Here is a 20,662-nt window from a genome sequence, read left to right on the forward strand (position 1 = left end):
AATTACATTATTTAGAGTAATTGTTATATATATAATATTTTGTTATAGTTCATTAAATAATTGGTGAAAAATGTATTAATAATTACATGAAAATAATTAATAATTAATAATTAATGTGCTAAAAAAAATCATATTTGTTATTGGTATAAATTGTAGTTAATGTTTAGGAGCGGGATGTTGGGTTAATAGGGGATAAGGGTGGGGAGTAATTAAAAAGAAATAATTAATTATGATATGTTTGTGAGAAATTTAAATTATCATTTAATTGGTAAAGATTAAATATTAATTTGTTAATTAATTCATATAATTTGGTACATATTTATCATTAGTAAATAAATAGTAATTAATTAATATTAATTACTTTATTTAATTATTAATAAATAATTTCCCCCCCATATATTGTTATTATTAAATATTTGTTTGGGAATAAATATTATAAATAATTATATTTTATTAATTACAGCTATTTTGCTAATATATTAACTTATTAATTATATTTAATTAATCATTAATAGTTAATTAAATAATATTAATTAAATTTGGGTACAGGAGGAATTTTAGTGTACAGGGTCAGTTTTCTCTCTTTAGGCAAAGGGGTATTTTTATGTTTCAAGGTCAGTTTTCAGTTTTAGGGTAAAGGGGTATTTTTAGAATTCAGGGTCAGTTTTCAGTTTGTGGGTAAAGGGGTATATTTAAGGTTCAGGGTCAGTTTTCAGTTTTTGGGTAAAGGGGTACATTTAGGGTTCAGGGTCAGTTTTTAGTTTGTGGGTAAAGGGGTATATTTAAGGTTCAGGGTCACTTTTCAGTTTTTGGGGAAAGGGGTATAATTAATGTTCAGGGTCAGTTTTCAGTTTTTGGGTAAAGGGGTATTTTTAGGGTTCAGGGTCAGTTTTCTGTTTGTGGGTAAAGGGGTATATTTAAGGTTCAGGGTCAGTTTTCAGTTTTGGGGTAAAGGGGTATTTTTAGGGTTCAGGGTCAGTTTTCAGTTTGTGGGTAAAGGGGTATATTTAAGGTTCAAGGTCAGTTTTCAGTTTTTGGGTAAAGGAGTTTATTTAAGCTTCAGGGTCAGTTTTAAGTTTGTGGGTAAAGGGGTATATTTTTAGGTTCAGGGTCAGTTTTAAGTTTTTGGGTAAAGGGGTATATTTAATGGGTAAGGGTCAGTTTTCAGTTTTTGGGTAAAGGGGTATATTTTTGGGTACAGGGTCACTTTTCAGTTTTTGGTGAAAGGGGTATAATTAATGTTCAGGGTCAGTTTTCAGTTTTTGGGTAAAGGGGTATTTTTAGGGTTCAGGGTCAGTTTTCAGTTTTTGGGTAAAGGGGTATATTTTTAGGTTCAGGGTCAGTTTTAAGTTTTTGGGTAAAGGGGTATATTTAATGGGTAAGGGTCAGTTTTCAGTTTTTGGGTCAAGGGGTATATTTTTGGGTTCAGGGTCAGTTTTCAGTTCTTGGGTAAAGGGGTATTTTTTGGGTTCAGGGTCAGTTTTTAGTTTTTGGGTAAAGGGGAATTTTTAGGGTTCAGGGTCAGTTTTGGGTTTTTGGATCAAGGGGTATTTTTTAGGGTTCAGGGTCAGTTTTCAATTTTTGGGTAAAGGAGATTTTTTTGGGTTCAGGGTCAGTTTTCAGTTTTTGGGTAAAGGGGTATTGTTTAGGGCTCAGGGTCAGTTTTCAGTTTTTGGGTAAAGGAGAATTTTTTGGGTTCAGGGTCAGTTTTCAGTTTTTGGGTAAAGGGGTATTTTTAGGGTTCAGGGTCAGTTTCCAGTACTTGGGTAAAGGAGTATATTTTTGAGTTCATGGACACTTTTCAGTTTTAGGGTAAAGGGGTATTTTTAGGGTTCAGGGTCTGTTTTGTGTATATAAAGTGTGAGAATTTTTTTATAAATATTACAAATAATTGAAAGATTTTTGTGAAAAAATGTTGCTCTTTTTTATGCTAATAATAATTTTTTGAAATACTCAGCAAAAAATATACTACTAATATATGTTAATAATATTTATAAAATATATATAAATATTTGACAAATTTTACACTATAACATTATACTAAAGTAGCTATTCTAATTCATACATGGTCAGTCTTCAGCACCTTTCCAGATATTACTTTCACTTGAGTAGGAATAGTAAATAATAATTGGTCAGTGTCCAGCAACTTCTCTGATAATACTTTGACTGGAGTAGGAATAGCAATTATTAATTGGTCAGTGTCCAGCACATTTGCATATAATTTTACATTAGTGTGTTATTATATTACAAGACAATGCAAAATGGATGTTTTCAAAAAACTTTATCACAATTTTCCAATTTTTTCATGTGTAATACAATACAATCACTATCAAATATAACATAAACATTTTTGGAAATGTTGTATTTGCAGAATAACACATTATCATTTATGTACATGTTTTAATTTGTCACAACATTTTTTCACAACATTTTTTATGTCAAAACAAAATAATATTATCAATCACTTTCTGTAACAAGTATTTATATTGAAATAAATAAAATTCAAGTTATTTTTCTGTTTCTTCCATTTATATTTAATAATGTTAATATTATATATTAATATTATTAAATATTTAATTTTAATATATAAATTTTTATAAAGTAACATGACAATTATTATATTTGCTCAAGATATGGAAATACTAATTAAGAATTTTTTTTTCACATATTTCTGACAATGTTGTTTTTAAATTATACATATAAATATATTATGTTGTTAACTTTATAACTGTAAAGGGGAATAATATGTTTAATAATAATATCTGGTATTGGTAAAAGATTATTTATGCTATTATATACTTTTATAATACTTAGACATTATTATAAAAAAAATTTAATTATTAAAAATAATAACAAATATATTTATTATTATTATTATTAATTAATAAACTTAAACATTTATCTTTTCTTTTCAGAAATACATACATTCAGAGAAATAAAAATACATTATTTAAGGGCATTATTTATATAGTAAATGGTTATAATTTTTATATTAATAATAATAAATAAGTTATATTATTTATTATTATTAATTATTTACAAAACAATTAATAATGTTTAGTTATAAACAAACACAAACTTATTCCTATAAATGTACACAAAAATACATTTTTTACATATATCATTTCAAGTGTTACATAATTATTTAATATTATTAATATATATTAATTAATATATATTAATTCATATTAAAGAAATGTAATTTTTTTTAACAGTTTAAATTATAATGAGTCTACTTTATTAATTTGTTACAATAACAATGTGTATGTATTATATTTTTATACTATAACATTGTATTTTCTATGATACCTTTTTAAAATTGGTTTAAGGGGACTACTTTTTTACCGCGTAAGGTTATTGCGCTTCATTCAAGACTGGAGAAGCTCGCGGTTGGGAGTTGCTTCGTGTGGAGAGAGGTAAGGTAAATTTTATATACCATTTATGACTGAGTGGTAATGTTTGAGGGTATATTCGAACTGTGTAGTGTTTTTGTGTGTATGTATGATTTGTTAATGTAGCGTTTAGGTGTAATGTCGTCGTTATAGATGCGTCGTGTATGTTTTAGTTCTAGTGTTATTTGAATTGTTAGGAAATGTCTTCTTACATGGTTAATGTTAATTGTGAGTGTATTTACAAATATTATGGGCTATTTGTGGGTGGGTTTCGTTATGTATGTTTTTTTACAGGTTCCGGTTCCTCGCATGAAAACTACATGGAAGGAAGCGTGTTTTTTTTCGGAGATACTAATGTATGACTTATTATGGTTATATTTTTACGTGTATCTCCTATTTTTCGTGTTTGCCAGGAGCGGATTTTAATAATTTTAACCTTTTTTCGGGATTTTTGAGGGTTTTGTATTGGATTGATACATTGGTATACGTCACCGTTTTTTTTAAAGTTGTGTGTATATCACTTTAAATACTAAAGTGTCCACACTACTGTTTTCGGGATTTCCTGGAGCGTTTATTTTATTTTTTCATAATTTTCGGGTTTTTGATGGTTTCCCATATTGGATTTTTCGTACTTTGTAATGGATTGTATGGATTGTATTTTGCTTCATTACGTCTCTTTCATCTACAGAAATTGTAATTATTTTTATATTTCTATTTATTGGGTGGGAAATGTCGATCTTTATGTAATGTGTATGTGTGATGTAATTATAAATATTGCATATTTGTTCAGAAATAATGTGCAAAATTTTGATTAAGTTTGTAAAACAAATATGTCTTATTTATAATTGTTTAGAAATGTTTATGATTGTTATATGTATCATTATTGTAAGAAGATATTAGTATATTTAGTCGACATTTTTATAGTAGAGTTTTAGCTATTATTGCCAGATATTCTAATCCTCTAGTTGTAGGGTATAGTGTGACTTGACTTTGCAGTAGTTGGAACATTTGTTTAGTTGGTTTACTTAGTTTTGGACCAATTTGGGTCACAGATTGTTCCATTCTTAGTTCTTGATAGCTTTGTTCTTTTATCAAAGCTTCTAGTAGGTTATGGAATGTGGGTCTTGTTCTGCTTGTGGTAGCTTGGAAAGCATTATGCCACCCTTCTACACTGTTGTTGGTTTTAGACTCTTGGTTTAAAGTACTAAGATAGACATTCCACCAAGGGATTTGGAATTTGGGTTGGCGTCGATGTCCAGATCTGTGCAACCTTCCCACCCAAGTATCTTCGAAATAATCCAGTAATGGGGGTAGTTTATCTTCATTCCTCTTGTAATATGTGCTGTCAATTAATAAATTATAGTGTTCCGCTACATCGGTAACAGGAACGTAGGCCAGTGCTATCAATTTTTTAATTTGATAGGCAAAGGTGCTATCTGTTGAGTACAAAATACTTAAAGTTGATTTTTGGAGATGTCTCCATATGCTCTGATTGAAATGATAGTAGCAACCCTGGATTGCTGTGTGGGGAAATAATTTCAAAATGCTATTAATCATAGCTAATTCGAAATCAATAATTATTTTTTCTGGAAAATAATTATTGATTTCATTTTTGAGAACATTTAATATTTCTGTGTAAGTGTTTTGCTGTTTGTTTGGTAGCAAACAGTAAATGAAAGGGATGTTATAGTTATGGTATAACCCGTGGATGGAATATAGTTGATAAAAAGGTTTTGGGCATGGTTTAAATGTTCCATCCATCATCCATTGGGGACACTGTTGGATTTTTCTTACATTACTTGCAGTTGCAAACATTATGATTCTGTTTGTACTGCTTTCATTGTCAAAAAGGATAAATTTGTCTTTATTGTGTGTGATGGACATTTCTGGTGAAATAATAATTTCCTCAAAAGTAGTAGGGTTGGGTGGGGTTGTGGAAGTGCGTCTTTTAGTGTATGCAATTGTGCGTTTTAGGGAGTCAATAGAGGGTAGTTGACCTGAAGCATGGGCTGGGACTTTTAACAGTTCCTCTTTAAGGATTTGTGTTGTTGGTCTATCACTTTGTGTGCTAGCAGTCTTTATACTTTCTAAAGAATCTCTTATTTCAATGTCTGTGACATTGGGGGATGATTGTGTTCCCTGATAAATAGCACATTAGTTTCCTCTGTAGTAGCCCTTCCATAACATTTGTTTGAGTAATATTTTGTACATTTCCATATAATATAAGCACAAAGAAACAGCCCATATTTTGACAAAGTTTAAGCCGCGCCATTCCTTAATCAGATATAGTGACAAAAAGTATGCGAATGTCTTGGCCCGCTCATATTCCCTGTAACCTCGCAGGTGCAAAGAGTTTTACCCCTCTTGACAAACTGCCCATCTCGGCTCTCCCGTTCTGGTGGTTGTCTCAGAGAGTGATGCTGTAATTATTATCCTTTCTGTTTACAGTCAATAGAGGTTCTTCATCGTTTTTAGGAAGCCTATGAAGATGGCCCTGGCAGAGGTGCAACAGTGATTGGAGGAATGATATTAGGGCTGCGCAAAAATGCACCGCCTGATGCCTCGCTCCTGTGGTTTTAAAAAAAAGATTTTAAATGCTTACAATTTGGCTGTAAAACTCTTATTGCAGAACAGGGCCAGGAGTACCAGACGCGTACAGGGGGGTATAGTTACAATCCCTCACAGCCACCGGAGCGACACTTTGTTTGTCGCTCTGGTGGCGCGGCGCCATTTTCCCTATTTACAAGGTTGTGCTAAGTCACTTTGCTTGACTTAACACTACCTTGTAAATATGCTCCTTTCGGCCGCAGTCTACGGCAAAGGGGCATGCAATGGGGTTGCTGTGGGCATTCCACTGCAACACCCATTGCTTTTTGACGCTGCCCCAGATTTACAAGGCCGAGGCAGCTTAAAAAAAGAATGCCTTGGAATACCAGGCGCTAGTATGGCTCAATGGGGAGAACTATTAATTTCTCCTTGCTTTTTGCTCTTTCCATGTGTGATGCATTTTGCTGCAACAGAAGGAGCAAATCACCATTATTGATTGTTTATGTGCAGGAAGGTGTTCCTTCCTGCACATAAATAATCGTCTCTGTAGCGCAGGAGCTCTTGTAACATGGAGATCAGGGGCCTGCACTGGTGCTAGGCAGCTGTTTTGCCACCAGCGCTATGGAAAACACATGGGTGCACCGTATTCTTGTGAATATGGCGCATCCCTTCGTTTTGAAAATGTTAGGTCGTGGCAATGCCAAATTTGGCGCAGCTCCACGCTCTGACATTTTATTGTAAATATGCTCCAGACTATTTCTGAGTTCCTTCTCTGTTGCCTGATCCCAAGAGGTCCTTCCAGGCACTTCCTGGATATGGGAAAGTAAGTGATGTGGCTGGTGGCAGCTATTGTGGTTACTGCAGTGAGTGGCAGAGAAGAAGCACAATGCCAGCCACTCAGCCTTGTTATCTTCTTTCACCGACCCCTTAAGCTTGTGGGATTGGAGAACAGTGATGAATTGTGGTGCCGTAGAACAATTCCCTACAACCTGTTACTCCATAATTGTTACACCAAGCACAAGGATGCAGAGAGATGTGAATGTTAACTGCACCATGTGAGGCAAATTCAGGATATTGCATACTTCTAGACAAAGTACAAATCTTCCAGAATTTACCAGAAAATGCTTCAATTACCTACAACTTTACAAGCAACAGTGGATTGAAGGATGGCAGATGTACACGCAGCTGTACTTTTAACATCTTGGCCGAGCTCAAGGCCTAACACCCCCAGATGAGCTAGGGCCAGTAGAAATCAGCAATCACAACTCAAGCCAGACAAGAAATAAAACAAACTATTGTACAGGCAAATAATTTTTATAGAAACATATTGTAAAATATATTAACTAGATACCATTACATGGTCAAGATGAGTGAATCTTCCTGAATGTGCTCTTTTGGGATTTTAAAAATAAATCTATCAACCATATGACTAAATAGATGTGAAGGTGAAAATAGCAATTCTCTTTACAAAAATATTTGGTAAAATAAAGTGTTCATTGGATGACATCAGAGTGTCGGTGGCTGGCCCCTTGGCATGGCAGCAGAGCTGCAGAGAGGTCAGCCATCAGGCTCAGGGTGTCTCTTCTGCAGGGTCTGGCAGTGAAGAACATGAATGCAAAGAAGAAAATGAATCACTTTAAAGACCTCGCCTTGGCTTTAGTGGTGCCAATGCAGGACACTGGTGCTCATTGTCAACAATAAATGGGGGCATATTATAGCAGTGCACAGGCAGGCAACACCTAGGCGGCACCAAATGGCCCCCCTCCACTTATTGAATATGGCACTGAGTGTGGGCTCTTCGGAGCCTGTAATTGAACAATGTGGCCCTGGCTATTTTTGTTGACTTTTTTTGTTTTTGGCCCCGGGGTTGGGGGAGGAGGACTTCTGCGACCCCCCTATGGAGTCTTAGGGGCTGGATATCCCTATCTGGCTGTCATATTAGTTTTCATTTTTTTTTTACTTTACGACAGGGGACTAGGTCCCTGAGTCCTGTCTGCCTGCAAAATTTGTCTCATGTTGCAGCCAATGAGAGGTCTCATTCAAGCGGGAGTCTGATTTCTACAGGAGCGAGATGGCTCAAGGGAAATAAAAATCCCTGAGACAATAAGAACGCTACATTTTTTAACTGGCGTTCCTGCAAGAGTCTCTCTCGCCTCTCGCAGACCCAACTTTCCAGATATACAATTATTTTTAACCTTAATTTCTCGAAAACTAATGAACAGATTGAAACAAAATCACAAAAAGCACATTCTGGGGACCAACATCTAGCTTCCTGCCAAATTTGGTGTCATTCTGTTCAACATGTTTTAATTTAGCCCTGCCTAAAAAAGTCTATGGAAAAATGGAAAATGCATGGGGATTTTGCGTGCTGGGACCATCCTTTTTTTCTCAGCTCTGACTTGACAGATAACCCCAAAACTTTCCATGCACAAACTAGTCAAAAAGTAGTACCTTTTTGGAAAGTTTTGTGGTAATTTGTCAAATGGGGCCAACATTATTAACAACACAATAATGATTTTCCTATGGAACAGCTGACCTAACTATAACTACCCAGTGGTAACTTCCACTGGGTAATATATATGGCGTGTATGCCGAAACGCGTCATGTGTCTGTGAAATAAAACAGAAGATTTCAAACTTACCACGCAAGTGCGACCATTTCTTCAATTGTTTGGGGAAATCTTTGGAGCTGATATATATATATACTAGCAGCCCGTCCCGACGTTATCCGGGTATGAATTGCTGCCAGCCAGTAGTATATTGTTTTGTAGGATTTCGTTTTGATAGCATTTCTTATCTGTGACAGGCCTGGGAAACGCTCCGATTCACAGAGCACTGCTGATGCACTAAGAGTGCGCGTTCAGGGGGAGGAGCTTCGCGCGATTCCAAGATGGACGCGTGAGCTAAGGGCTCCCGATACCCCTTCCGCCTCCCGCGACTATCCTGTGCAAGATCCTGATTTTGACGATGGGTGCTCTTTATTGATGCCCTGCTGATGCCAGCGTTCTTTTCAGAAATCGATTTGGCCGTCGGATACTGGACCTGCTGCGCTTTGAACTTTGAGGCCTATATCGTATGCCAGCCGGGGGCTTGAGTCCCCGAGGTACCCAGGTGGCAATCGAACAACAACGGCGGATAAGCCACGCCCGCTGCCCCTGGTGTACTTTCGGTTTCGTTTCTTCTCTTTGTTGTGAACGCTCACTTCCAGATCCGAGTTCCGATTCTGCTATCGCTGCCAGCCCTTTTCCACTCGCAGTTCAGAGCCTGCCACGACGGAGTTCGCTTTGCCTTGATTCTACAATTCCCGTTGGAGCTCCTTCCACGACATGACGGGCAGAACAGTCGTTGAGAGGCGCGGCACTAGAGGCTCGTCCCGAGGGGGGGTCACCCAATCTCAGACCATTGATCGATTTACTCGACCAAGGGGCTCCCCGGGCGGATTGAGTGGTGCCCTGGAAGAAGCTGGGGATGGTGCTCCTGATGACGAGGAGCCAACGTTGAAGGACGTTATGGGCGCTATTGCGAGTGTCCAATCCGCCATGGGTCAGCAATATGAAACTCTAGCGGCTAAGATTGATACAGTGGCGATTGATGTCACCCTCATCAGAGCGGACCTTGGGAAAACAAATGAGCGTGTCAAATCTCTCGATCTCAAGACTGCTAGGTTGACCACGGATGTCTCGGACCTTCAGACCACGGTCCGCCATCTTAGGACTACTTGTGACCTGTTTGCCAATCGGTTGGAAGATTTCGAGGGCCGGGCCAGGCGCAATAACGTCCGCATTGTGGGCGTCCCGGAGACTTCTGCCGACATGCCTGTTGATATCCTGGTGGAGGACCTCGTGTTGAAGCATCTGGTGCCAAAAGGCCTCAGTAAATTCTTCGCTGTGGAGCGCGCCCACCATGTTCCGGGTGGCAAGCCAAAGTCGGGAGCCGCTCCGCGGCCTATAATTGCTAGACTTTTCAACTTCCGTGATAGGGACGCTATCCTGCAAGCTTCGCGCACCAATGGGCCCACTAAATTTGAGAACGTTTCAATTAGTTTTTACCCTGACTTTACTCAGGCAGTTCAGAAGCAGAGGATGGGCTTTACGGGTGTGAAAAGACGACTCAGGGACCTGGGACTGAAATATGCTATGCTCTTCCCGGCCCGCCTGAGAATCGAACATGCTGATCGTGCATTCTTCTTTGACCGCCCTGAGGTGGTTAGTGAATGGTTGGACACTTTGTCGACGCATCATGAGGGCCCGGAGGACTCGAGAGGCGCTGAGGGAGGCGTGGAGGGCCAGGAGCAGTGAGTCTACATCGGCGAGCCATCATCCGCTGCAGTGGCTTAGAGACTTTGTTTCAAGCATTGTGTGAATGCCCGGGGGTGGGGGGGTTCGGGGATCTTCCTCCTCTGGGGACTTTTTTTCTCTTTCTGTAGGTTAGTTCACTGGGGCGACAGGCACACTGCAAGTTGGGGTGGCTATTAGGTCCACCGCAGGGGTGCAGGGAGGGGGGTTTGAATTTGATGGGTTCCTTGGGGGTGGTGGTGGGGTTCTTTTCTCTTTGTTGGTTTCGAGGCTGTGCTTTGCTTTACAATTGCTTTCTTGTGTCTGTTTCGGGATGGGAGGGGCGGTCGGTCTTCTTCCGGGATGGGGGTTAGGGGACTCAGGGTGTTGAGCTGGAATGTTAACGGTCTTGGGGACAGGATAAAACGTGGGATTGTGCTACAATATTTGAAGAGACACGCCCCGGATGTGGTCTTGCTTCAGGAGACCCATTTGGTGGGTAATACATGTCATGCATTGGACAGAAGAGGCTATCGTTTGGTGGCACATTCCGGCTTTACTTCGGGATCGAGAGGGGTTGGTATCCTGGTCAGGAATTCCCTTCCCCTGGAGATAGATAGCACGGTATTGGATGACAGGGGCCGCTATGCTGGCATTACGGGGAGATGGGAGGGGAAATTGATTTCCATACTGTCTATTTATGTCCCGCCTGGGCTGCAATCTACCACATTCACCGACCTGGGTGAGGTTGTCCTTGGTTTGCCCGATGGCTTACTGGTGTTGGGTGGGGACTTTAACTCTGTGGTAAATGGAGAGAGTGATCGTAGCCCCCCCAGGCTCCTCCCTGCCTCGCAGTTGTGGTTGGGGAAATTCTTCGATGCCTTTGGTTTAGCCGACTGCTGGAGGCAGCTGCACCCTGGCCGGCTTCAGTACACTTTCCACTCGGGGGCACATGGCAGTCTCTCGAGAATTGACTATTTCCTCGTGCCGGTGGTGCAGTTGCTCTCTGTGCGTGAAATTAAACACTTGGCTACAGGGATCTCAGACCACTCCCCGATATGGCTCCACTTGGATATCTGTTTGGGGAATGGGGGCCGAATTGCCCCGATAAATCCATGGCATTTTCAGAACCCTAAGATCAGAGCAGAGGTGGTCAAATGCATGAATTTTTATTTTGCTGAAAATGAGGAATCGGTGTCTTCCCCAGTCTCCTTATGGGAGGCCTATAAAACTGTTATCCGTGGTCAGACTTTATCCCTAATTGCTGACAAGAAGCGACGCACACAAGAAGAGGTGGTGAGATTGGAGTCTGAGATTACTGTGTTGGAGGAGCGGTTGGAGGCTGAGGTTACGCCTGAGACGCTGCATGTTTTGGCTCCTAAGCAATCTGATTACAGAGCCTTGGTTACTACCTCGGCTGAGGCACTGCATCGTATGCAACAGGGGCGTCTGTACGACGTGGGTGACAAAGCGGGGAAGTTGATCGCATGGCTGGATAAGCGAGACAGACTGAATCGTGTGGTGCCTGTGGTTGAGAGAGTTGATGGAGTGCGAGTCGTGGACCCGGTTGATATAGTTGAGGTGTTTGCCCAGCACTTTCGGGTTGTGTATGCGCCGGTTTCGGGCTTGCCGGAGGAGGACTCGCGCTTGCTCCTTCGTGATCTTGAGCTGCCCAGTCTCGCGGAATCGGACGGGGTTTTAATGGAGTCTGATTTCTCCATCGATGAGGTCGCGCTCGCTATTTGCTCTCTTCGTTCAGGAAAGGCTTCGGGCCCTAACGGCATACCGGTCGAGCTGTATAAGCTATGCCCGGATAAAATGGCGCTGTATCTGCTGCGTATGTTTGCGGCGTCGCGTGACCTCGGCTGTCTTCCTAGAGACCAGAGGCTGGCCTCTATTGTGGTCATTCATAAAGACGGCAAACCCCGTGAGTGCTGTTCCTCTTATCGCCCGATTTCGCTTTTGAACGCGGAACCCAAGATATTGGCGAAACTACTGGCAAACCGACTAGCCACGGTGATTAGCGGACTGGTTCACCCTGATCAGTCCGGTTTTATCCCCCAGCGTAATACTGCACTCAATCTTCGTCGACTGCATGGCATCATAGCGAGGGCGGGATCTCTTGGTGAGCCGGCCATCTTGGTTTCTCTTGATGCTTCGATGGCTTTTGATACGGTTGAGTGGCCATATTTGTGGGCTACTCTCGCCAAGTTTGGTTTTGGCCCGAAATTTATTGCATGGGTTAAACTCCTGTATGAGCAACCGTTGGCGCAGGTGGTGGTAAATGGTAGAGCTTCAAGGCCCTTCACTCTTGGGCGAGGCACGCGGCAGGGATGTCCTTTGTCACCGCTGTTGTTCGCCCTCGCGCTCGAGCCGCTGGCCGCCTGGCTCCGGTGGGAACCCTCCTTGAAGGGTATTCGGTGGTCCCCTGATTTTGAAGACCGTGTTTCATTATATGCAGACGACATTTTGTTGTATTTGACGTCCCCCCGTAAGTCATTGGGAGTCCTCTTTGATGTCCTGCGTTCCTTTGGACGTAACTCCGGGTTGGTTATCAATTGGCCCAAATCCTGTATTTTCCCGCTTACCGGTGACCCTCTCTCTTTGCCCCGAGTGTGCCCGATCCCGGTCCGCACCGAGGGTTTTAAGTATTTGGGTATTTATATTTCACTTGACCCTGTGTTGCGCTATGATCGGAATCTGTTGCCTCCACTCGCCCGACTTCGGTCGGACGTCGCGGCTTGGTGTAATCTGCCCTTATCCCCCCTGGGACGGGCGGCCCTGTTTAAAATGATGTCTCTTCCCCGGTTCTTATATGCTGTGCAAAATACACTTGATCTAGTGCCGGCTAGCTATTTCCGCGAAATTGAGGGCCTCCAAAGGAAGTTGGTATGGGCTGGCCGGCCTCGTATTGCGTTGGCTAAGCTCACGTTACCCTGGTACGATGGGGGCATTGCGTTACCTGATATACAACGGTATTATTGGGCATCTCAACTGAGTGCTGTGAATCATGCTATGTATGGTCCAGTTCCGAACCCTGCTTACGAAATGGACCGGTGGCTCTTGCCCGGGCGAAATTATTACCGGGCGTTCTATTCTCGGGGTGCTAGGAAGAACTTGACGGGACCCACTGGAGTGGCGGTGCGGGTATGGGGCAGCGCGACCGCGGCTACCGGATGGACAGATAGGCTGACCAGAGCGACCCCTCTGTTTGCCGCGGAGAGGCTAGGTGAGTTGTGGACCTCGAAGGGGTTTGATAGATGGGACCTCATCGGGATCAGTAAGTTGGATGACCTCTGGGTTAAGGACAGGGTTAAGTCCTTTGCTGAATTGCAACAGGAATATGGTTTGACTGATTCGGAGTTTTTCCGGTACCTTCAGGTTCGTCATGCCATTGGGTCGGTTTTTCCGGCTGGGTCTGCCATCCCTGAGAGCTCCCCCTTGGAAGACAGGGTGCTGGACGGACATGTGCCGGACAGCACTATCTCTCTTATATATAAGAAGCTTATTAATACTCGGTCGGATTTGCTTCTTCATCTGCGTACTTCCTGGACTGATGACGGACTGGAGCTGGATGATGAGGATTGGCAGGCCGCGATATCCTCTCCTAAGGAGGTTGCGATTCCGGCGCGTCTGCGACTCGTTCAGCTGAAAATTCTACACCGGGTCTATGTCACGGGTCCCAGACTGATGCATATGGGTTTTTCAGAGGATGGATTGTGTCGGCGGGGCTGTGGTATGCTTGCTACCTTCCTCCATATTATATGGGAGTGTCCGGAGGTTGTATCTTTTTGGAATGGAGTGTATGCGGTGATGAGTGAAGTTACGCTTGTTCAGTTGCTGCCTGAAGCCCGGCGTTGTCTTTTGAATGTATGGGAGCCGACTGATTGTAATGTTGCTCAGATTCAATGGGTGACGCTGGGGAACATGGTTGCAAAGAGGGACATTGCACAATTGTGGGGGTCTCGGAGGGCTCCATCGGTCTCCGGGTGGGAAGATAGTATGGACTGGTGAATGTTCAAGGAAAAGATTGTGTATGTCTCCCGTGGCAGGCCCAAAAAATGGGGTAGGATATGGGGCCAATGGAACTCGTTCCGTGGGGATGTCTGCGACCCCCCTTTCACTGATCCCCCTGATACTCCTTGTTCCCCTTAGCTGTGTGTTTCGGCTCTTTCCCGTGCTGTATTTTTGTTAGACCGCTGGCGCTGGGTCCCCCCTCTCCCCCCTCTCCCCCCCTCCCTTTTTCTTTTATCCTCTGTAGATTCTCCTGTCTTTCCCTATTTTTTAGGTCTGACTCGCCCCGCATCTTATGAAACGGACGTACCAATTCGGGCATAGCCTTGTCTTTTTCTTCTTCGTTTGTTTAGTTGTTTTAAAAAATGAAACCTTTTTATATCCTGTCGTTTTGTGATTGATGGATGTCATGCACCATGGCTGCCGGACCCCTGGTTGTCGGCTGATGAGCTGTGTACCTTAACGTTGTTTTGAGATGTTGCACCGGCCGGCCCAGAGGGTTGTAGGCACATCTTTGTTTCCATTTATCTCTTGCAAATAAAGGTTTTAAAAAAAAAAAAAAGAGTGCGCGTTCAGTAGTGTGTGAACTCGAGTTTCCCTACTTTATTTTTCCTTGCAATATTATATAGCGCGAACTCGACAACATGGCATGAGCACAATTTACATTACAGAAGAACACATACATTTGTGGTAGGCACCGGGAGACAAAGCGATTTGCCTGGAATCACAGGATGTTGAGCTGATGCCGAGATTCGAACGTAGCTCCCCAGCTCTAAAGTTCGCAATTCTAGAACTTGTGGCGGGAGGTGTGTCTAAAAGTGTATGTCGGTGCTGGACATCAATGAGAGAGACCTGTGCATTTTTCAAATCGGTGGTGAAAAAATATGAGTATGTTGCTGGGGATGTGGGCCGCCGTGCCACCAATGTACTTACCGGGGGGGGGGGTAAACACCCATTATTCCGCAACTTTCTTTCCGCATACCATCACTCCGCATACTTTCATTACGAAAGTACCATGACTCCGCAATGCCATTATAACGCATGGCATTACATTTTATATGCTTTTACCACGCATACATTTACAACAAAATTCGTTGTAAATGCATGAATGGTAAAAGCATGTTTTTTTTAATGTTTGGATAAGGTAAGTATGGGTATAGGGGTATATGTTTTGGGGTACTGAGGTATATGTTTTGGGGTGTTTGGGTATTTTAAGGGTTGAGATATAGTTTTGGGTTATGGGGTACAGGGGTAGTTTTAGGGTTTAGGGATAAGTATGGGTTTTGGGGTACAGGGGTATTTTTAGGTTTCAGGGCTTGGTTTGGGTTTTAGGTATAGGGGTATTTTAGGGTTCAGGGCTAGGTTTGGGTTTTGGGGTACAGGGGTATTTTTAGGGTTCAGGGCTAGGTTTGGGTTTTGGGGTACAGGGGTATTTTAAGGGTTCAGGACAAGGTTTGGGTTTTGGGGTACAGAGGTATTTTTAGGGTTCAGGGCTAGGTTTGGGTTTTGGGGAACAGGGGTGTTTTAGGGTTCAGGGGTAGGTTTGGGTTTTGGGGTACAGGGTTATTTTTAGGGTTCAGGGGTAGGTTTGGGTTTTGGGGTACAGGAGTATTTTTAGGGTTCAGGGGCAGGTTTGGGTTTTGGGGTACAGGGGTATTTTAAGGGTCAGGGCTAGGTTTGGGTTTTGGGGTACAGGGGTATTTTTAGGGTTCAGGGCTAGGTTTGGGTTTTCATGTACAGGGGTATTTTTAGGGTTCAGGGGTAGGTTTGGGTTTTGAGGTACAGGGGTATTTATAGCGTTCAGGGCTAGGTTTGGGTTTTGTGGTCCAGGGGTATTTTTAGGGTTTAGGGATAGGTTTGGGTTTTGGGGTACAGGGTATATTTATAGGGTTAAGATGGGTTAGTGTTTAAGGGTGTTGGGGTATTTTAAGGAGTAAGGGTGGGTTATGAATATGGGGTGCAGGGGTATTTAAAGGGAGCAGGGTGGACACCCGGAGCTGGAATGTTCAGAACCTGGGAAGAAAATACAATGAAATATTATGCACAACGCTCGCTTTTTTCCGTAATCCCGCGCCCCGCACACGCCCACGCCCCCAGCACACGCCCACAGCACACGATATGAGACATGGCATGAAGGGCGGAACGTACCAAGCTCCCCCAGCGTTTGTCAGGCCCCCAGCACACACCCACAGCACAACGCAGGCACGCCCACAAGGGACTACTTTGCTGGCACGGTTCTTTTACCTTTTAAATGTATATGGTGGGCGTCTGCATAGCCTATGTCCTTCTGCTGCAACTGCCCTTTACAACGCTGTATTGGGTGTTGTGATTGGTGCTGTGGTTCCTGAGATTACCCGCCTCAAAGGTTTGGGCTCTCTCTTTATTATATTATAGTATATATATATATATATATATATATATATATATATATATATATATATATCTGATAGCAAATGCCCTTGAGCTTACAGAGGGCTCACAAGGCTGACCTCACCATCCGGTCTGCGCGCCTCATAACTGATTGCCTTTCATGTCTCCTTAATTTTACTCCATGCCCGCCGCGTTTCGAGGCCAACTCCGCCTCGTAATCATGGGCTGCTGTGTGTAGAAACCGAAGACTCACCGTTATATATGACAATACTTATTTATTGACAAGACGCCTACAATGGGCGTGGCTCACAGGAGATGCAAAGAGCATGATGGTAACTGTGGTCCTTGTAACGGTGAGAAAGTAAATCCATTGAGTAGGCTCAGTGTTCATACACAATTTATCGAATTGCTTTTGTGGGGGAAGGTGCTCCTTCCTGCACAAAAACAATCTCCCCATGACGCAGGAATCCTTGCACCTTGGTGCAAGGGTGCCTGCGCCGGCACAGGGCTGCAGTTTGTGCGCCAGCGCAGGGGGAAGCACGTAATGCAACATATTCTTGTAAATATGTTGCATCCCTGTGCTTCGGAAGTGCGGCAGCGTGGCGCAGCCAAAGGGCTTGCGGTGCTTTGCTGCGGCACTTCCTAGTAGATCTGCCCCATTGTGTTTTTGAAAAAAACCAAAAATAACATTTATTTGTCTGAAGAGAACAACTGATTTCAGTGAAGTCACTCCCTTAGGTGTCAGTATATTCGATGGATGGTTCGAGAATGCCATGTCACGTTACATCCGATAGTCATGGACTTTTAGTCGCATTCTGAAGATGGAGGAGCATTGTCTGTTGCTAGCTGGCCCTGCCTTTATTTAATTTAAGGTTAATGTAAACGTGGTTCACCAGCCCCGAAAATAAACATTCTGACTCTAGAATTGACTGTTTCCTCGTGAGTGTGCCTAGATGTTTCAGCATTAGTCCTTTTTTAATGGAAATTTAGCACAAATTGAATTAGTACCTGGTATCGAACCACTGTTCTGTATCACTGGACTGACGTTCATCCATTTATTGAGTCTATGCTTGGAACCTGCCCGAGTACATTAGCCCTATTAAAGGATGACTTGTAGCCACAGGAGGCCGGTACCACAGCTTATCGAACCCAACATCTGTGCTTCAATCAACAGATTATTCCTGCTTATTGATGAGCCCCCCATTTATAAAAAAACACCCCTGGGTACTTTTACTATTCTTACACAAAATGTGCCGCAGTAAGGAAACTAGAAAGACATTTCTGCTCTCTCCCTTCACTAGCGTACTGCGTGCTGCCTAGTGCCAACGCAGAAACCCTTGCAATCCTGTCCATAACGCAGGCACCCTTGCCCTGTGGTTTCCAAAGAACTTCTCTCTTGACATCAACTGGAGGAAGCCCGTCAACTGCCAACTCACAGAGTACCTGGAGTCCAACCACCTGCTCGACTCCTCCCAAACTGGCTTCCGCTCCAAACCCCAGCACAGAAACCACCCTCATAGCTGCCACAGATGACATCAGAGACATCCTAGACCACGGTAAATCAGCAGCCCTGATCCTTCTCGACCCGTCAGTGTCTTTCAACACCGTCTCCTACCATCTCCCCATCCAAAGACTCCACCACTTTGGCATCCAAGGCAATGCCGTACAGCTGCTATCCTCTTTTCTCACTGGACGCGCCCTAAGAACCTGCCCCCCCACTGTACACCATCAACCCCAAAAGCATCATCTGCAGCATACCCCAGGGCTCCTCACTCAGCCCAACACTGTTCAAAGTCTACATGACCCCTCTGGCCCCATCGCCTGTTGCCACGGTCTCAGCATAGTCCCCTACGCCAAAGACACAAAGCTCATACTCTCCCTCACCGAAGACACTCACTCCACCAGATCGAGATTCTAGAGCGCCATGACTGACGTCGCCTACTGGATGAGAGCCCACTGCCTCCAACTTAACACCCACAAAACAGAAGTTCTCCTCTTCCGATGACCCCCCTCACTGTGGGATGACTCCTGCTGGCCCTCCGCCCTCGAACCCTCACCCATCTCCACCACTCATGCAGGCAACCTCAGAATCATCATCAACAGCGAACTCTCCATGAGACGCCAGGTCAACTCAACTGCCTCCACCTGTTTCAACACCCTTAAAATGCTAAGGAAAGTCTTCAGATGGATCCCTACCGACACCAGTTGAACCGTCACCCACACCCTAATCACCAGTAGGCTTGATTACGGAAACCTTCTCTATGCCGAAACCACCACCCACCTCCTCAATCACCTCTAAACCATCCAGCTGCAAGATTCGTCCTGGACCTGTCCAAACGGGCCCACGTCACCCCCCACCTCCAAGGGGCTCCCCATCAAGAAGAAATGCCACTTCAAGCTGCTCATGCATGCCTACAGAGCCCTCCACAACACCAGACCAGAATGCCAGAACAACTGATGCCGTCCGGGCCCTCGCCACTGTTCCATGTATCCATCTCACCCAAACCAGAGGTCGCTCCCTCTCCCACCTCACAGCCAAAGCCTGGAATGACCTCCCCATCCACCCATGAACATCAACATCCCACGACAAGTTCATGAGCGGACTCAGGACTTGGCTGTTCAAAAAGACTGTTTAACACAATGGAGCTGCTCCCAGCGGGAAAAGAGGGTTAAGTTCAAAATGTTTCTTAGTTTGTGAGTGTAGGCATCTCACAAAAAGTGTTGAACTGGTCTCACACACCACCTGGTGTCATGCTTCATCATTGACCAGTCCTCGACCTCCAAAAACTTGGTCCCTACATTGAGGAGAGGAGGAGGACGCACAGAGATGGAGCAGTGGAGAGCATCTTAAGTCACATTTAGCTCTGGACCAAAGGGGTCCATGGTCATTCACCCTCCTATGGGGCCTTGAGTTCCATCTATTAGGGCTTTAGATTCCAAGGCCATCTCGCAGTGGAGTGTGTTCTTCTTCACCCCACACAGTGGATACCCTCCTACCACAGCTTGGTAAGAGTGGAGCCCCCTTTTCACTTACAGCTAGGTCCTGATGAATGCCACGGACCCTACTGGACCACCTGGCAGAAACATGTCGACCTTTTGATATCGGTGGGGGGACAATTATATCCCCGACCATGTTTTTAGAACACAATACAGGTGCCAGCAATAATAAAGTTAATGTGACACCGCTAATGGATTTTTAATTCACCTTTTCTTTCTTTGGGCCCCCACTTAGTTTAGAAGTGCATCCCTGTCGTCAGGTGTATGCCCGCCCTCCATCAAACCAAGTTTTTGGAGGGCGAGGACTGGTTAATGATGAAGCATGACACCAGGTGGTGTGTGAGACCAGTCCTACACTTTTTGTGAGATGCCTACACTCACGAACTAAGAAACATTTTGCACTTAACCCTCTTTTCCCGCTGGGAGCAGCTCCGTTGTGTTAAACATTATTGTTGGAGGCCGCTAGCTCTTGGTACCCCGTGCCTCTAGTTCCCTCGTTCTAGACACGTTCTGGGATTCTGTGATTACACATGTTCAAAAAGACTCACATCACGCTAGCGCTTGGATACCCCTCGGGTGATTAGTTCACTATACAGAACTCTGATTGATCCATGTACATAGTGAGCATGAATTCATCAACATCATCACTTCATGAACATTTAGGGTAGCTGTAGTCAAAGGTTTGGTGGAAGACCTCCTCACCAGACACCATCAACACGTGTTCCCTTCAATGCCCATCTTCAGCATCCACTGATGCATAGTGGATGATTTCTCAAAATGGTGTCCTTTAGAATGTGGCAAAATACCAGTCCTGGGCAGAACTTCCACCTGCAGAATCAAGTGGCGTTACATAAAAACTCCGCAAGATTCAGCAGAGTTGCGCCAATGGCCAGAAAATGGATGTTGCACAGCTCGCGCTCCAATTTTAGTGCCAGTAGCACTAAAAATCAGCGGGAATGTCATCACGCTATTTTTCAGGTAATTGTGCTGATACTTGAGTATAAAATCTACTCGGAACACAGCCCTCTCACTGTGACCGCTTGTGACCACAAGCATTCGAAAAATCTCA

Source organism: Lissotriton helveticus, chromosome 10, assembly GCF_964261635.1.
Source record: "Lissotriton helveticus chromosome 10, aLisHel1.1, whole genome shotgun sequence".
NCBI lineage: Eukaryota > Metazoa > Chordata > Amphibia > Caudata > Salamandridae > Lissotriton > Lissotriton helveticus.